Genomic DNA, 3819 nt, shown 5'->3' on the forward strand with positions numbered 1-3819 from the left:
CCGGGGGGCGGAAGACGGTGCCTCAGTGCCTCTCTCCTTCTGACATTGTTAAAGAAAACACAACAAATTTATAAGTATGTAGATAATTACATGTAGATAATGTCCTCAAGTTCTGTATAACCACTTTTCCCTCTCTCTGTGTTTGTTTCTCGTTCGTCGTTGTGTGTGTGTTTGTGTGCATCTGTCTCTTTCAAACAGGTGCCGGTCCTCACCTCTGCAGTGCTGCCGTCTCCTGTAGCGCTGCATGGTTCTAAGCTAAGTTTCCTTTCCTTTTTCTGTTCTCTCAGATTTTGTCCTCAGGTTTGAAGTGTCTGTGTTGTGCAGCTGGTCTGGTCTGTCTCTAGACAGTCAGGCTTCACCCACTAGTTAAATGGTGGAGGCTCACAGCGACATACTCAACACACAAGTTTCTGAACTCTGCATGAGGGTTTCTCCGACGAAGTGAGGGCCGTGAGGCACAGCTCCCCGTCCCCCGGTGACCCTGCTAGGTCCACCTTCTTAGGGAAACCCTCTGCAGAGGAGCTGACAGAGCCAGGAACTTGTGAGTTGCGTGTGTCCACTCAGGCATCATTCATGCTTGTTCTGCAGGCAGTTCCTGTCAGAAGGAGGAGGCGCAGCAGGAGCGCCGGGGGGCGGAAGACGGTGCCTCAGTGCCTCTCTCCTTCTGACATTGTTAAAGAAAACACAACAAATTTATAAGTATGTAGATAATTACATGTAGATAATGTCCTCAAGTTCTGTATAACCACTTTTCCCTCTCTCTGTGTTTGTTTCTCGTTCGTCGTTGTGTGTGTGTTTGTGTGCATCTGTCTCTTTCAAACAGGTGCCGGTCCTCACCTCTGCAGTGCTGCCGTCTCCTGTAGCGCTGCATGGTTCTAAGCTAAGTTTCCTTTCCTTTTTCTGTTCTCTCAGATTTTGTCCTCAGGTTTGAAGTGTCTGTGTTGTGCAGCTGGTCTGGTCTGTCTCTAGACAGTTCAGGCTTCACCCACTAGTTAAATGGTGGAGGCTCACAGCGACATACTCAACACACAAGTTTCTGAACTCTGCATGAGGGTTTCTCCGACGAAGTGAGGGCCGTGAGGCACAGCTCCCCGTCCCCCGGTGACCCTGCTAGGTCCACCTTCTTAGGGAAACCCTCTGCAGAGGAGCTGACAGAGCCAGGAACTTGTGAGTTGCGTGTGTCCACTCAGGCATCATTCATGCTTGTTCTGCAGGCAGTTCCTGTCAGAAGGAGGAGGCGCAGCAGGAGCGCCGGGGGGCGGAAGACGGTGCCTCAGTGCCTCTCTCCTTCTGACATTGTTAAAGAAAACACAACAAATTTATAAGTATGTAGATAATTACATGTAGATAATGTCCTCAGTTCTGTATAACCACTTTTCCCTCTCTCTGTGTTTGTTTCTCGTTCGTCGTTGTGTGTGTGTTTGTGTGCATCTGTCTCTTTCAAACAGGTGCCGGTCCTCACCTCTGCAGTGCTGCCGTCTCCTGTAGCGCTGCATGGTTCTAAGCTAAGTTTCCTTTCCTTTTTCTGTTCTCTCAGATTTTGTCCTCAGGTTTGAAGTGTCTGTGTTGTGCAGCTGGTCTGGTCTGTCTCTAGACAGTTCAGGCTTCACCCACTAGTTAAATGGTGGAGGCTCACAGCGACATACTCAACACACAAGTTTCTGAACTCTGCATGAGGGTTTCTCCGACGAAGTGAGGGCCGTGAGGCACAGCTCCCCGTCCCCCGGTGACCCTGCTAGGTCCACCTTCTTAGGGAAACCCTCTGCAGAGGAGCTGACAGAGCCAGGAACTTGTGAGTTGCGTGTGTCCACTCAGGCATCATTCATGCTTGTTCTGCAGGCAGTTCCTGTCAGAAGGAGGAGGCGCAGCAGGAGCGCCGGGGGGCGGAAGACGGTGCCTCAGTGCCTCTCTCCTTCTGACATTGTTAAAGAAAACACAACAAATTTATAAGTATGTAGATAATTACATGTAGATAATGTCCTCAAGTTCTGTATAACCACTTTTCCCTCTCTCTGTGTTTGTTTCTCGTTCGTCGTTGTGTGTGTGTTTGTGTGCATCTGTCTCTTTCAAACAGGTGCCGGTCCTCACCTCTGCAGTGCTGCCGTCTCCTGTAGCGCTGCATGGTTCTAAGCTAAGTTTCCTTTCCTTTTTCTGTTCTCTCAGATTTTGTCCTCAGGTTTGAAGTGTCTGTGTTGTGCAGCTGGTCTGGTCTGTCTCTAGACAGTTCAGGCTTCACCCACTAGTTAATGGTGGAGGCTCACAGCGACATACTCAACACACAAGTTTCTGAACTCTGCATGAGGGTTTCTCCGACGAAGTGAGGGCCGTGAGGCACAGCTCCCCGTCCCCCGGTGACCCTGCTAGGTCCACCTTCTTAGGGAAACCCTCTGCAGAGGAGCTGACAGAGCCAGGAACTTGTGAGTTGCGTGTGTCCACTCAGGCATCATTCATGCTTGTTCTGCAGGCAGTTCCTGTCAGAAGGAGGAGGCGCAGCAGGAGCGCCGGGGGGCGGAAGACGGTGCCTCAGTGCCTCTCTCCTTCTGACATTGTTAAAGAAAACACAACAAATTTATAAGTATGTAGATAATTACATGTAGATAATGTCCTCAAGTTCTGTATAACCACTTTTCCCTCTCTCTGTGTTTGTTTCTCGTTCGTCGTTGTGTGTGTGTTTGTGTGCATCTGTCTCTTTCAAACAGGTGCCGGTCCTCACCTCTGCAGTGCTGCCGTCTCCTGTAGCGCTGCATGGTTCTAAGCTAAGTTTCCTTTCCTTTTTCTGTTCTCTCAGATTTTGTCCTCAGGTTTGAAGTGTCTGTGTTGTGCAGCTGGTCTGGTCTGTCTCTAGACAGTTCAGGCTTCACCCACTAGTTAAATGGTGGAGGCTCACAGCGACATACTCAACACACAAGTTTCTGAACTCTGCATGAGGGTTTCTCCGACGAAGTGAGGGCCGTGAGGCACAGCTCCCCGTCCCCCGGTGACCCTGCTAGGTCCACCTTCTTAGGGAAACCCTCTGCAGAGGAGCTGACAGAGCCAGGAACTTGTGAGTTGCGTGTGTCCACTCAGGCATCATTCATGCTTGTTCTGCAGGCAGTTCCTGTCAGAAGGAGGAGGCGCAGCAGGAGCGCCGGGGGGCGGAAGACGGTGCCTCAGTGCCTCTCTCCTTCTGACATTGTTAAAGAAAACACAACAAATTTATAAGTATGTAGATAATTACATGTAGATAATGTCCTCAAGTTCTGTATAACCACTTTTCCCTCTCTCTGTGTTTGTTTCTCGTTCGTCGTTGTGTGTGTGTTTGTGTGCATCTGTCTCTTTCAAACAGGTGCCGGTCCTCACCTCTGCAGTGCTGCCGTCTCCTGTAGCGCTGCATGGTTCTAAGCTAAGTTTCCTTTCCTTTTTCTGTCTCTCAGATTTTGTCCTCAGGTTTGAAGTGTCTGTGTTGTGCAGCTGGTCTGGTCTGTCTCTAGACAGTTCAGGCTTCACCCACTAGTTAAATGGTGGAGGCTCACAGCGACATACTCAACACACAAGTTTCTGAACTCTGCATGAGGGTTTCTCCGACGAAGTGAGGGCCGTGAGGCACAGCTCCCCGTCCCCCGGTGACCCTGCTAGGTCCACCTTCTTAGGGAAACCCTCTGCAGAGGAGCTGACAGAGCCAGGAACTTGTGAGTTGCGTGTGTCCACTCAGGCATCATTCATGCTTGTTCTGCAGGCAGTTCCTGTCAGAAGGAGGAGGCGCAGCAGGAGCGCCGGGGGGCGGAAGACGGTGCCTCAGTGCCTCTCTCCTTCTGACATTGTTAAAGAAAACACAACAAA

This window comes from Rhamphochromis longiceps, unplaced genomic scaffold (genome assembly GCF_057381845.1).
Source record: "Rhamphochromis longiceps isolate RC_006_pf unplaced genomic scaffold, R_longiceps_female_GT1.1 unmapped_scaffold_9, whole genome shotgun sequence".
Taxonomy (NCBI): domain Eukaryota; kingdom Metazoa; phylum Chordata; class Actinopteri; order Cichliformes; family Cichlidae; genus Rhamphochromis; species Rhamphochromis longiceps.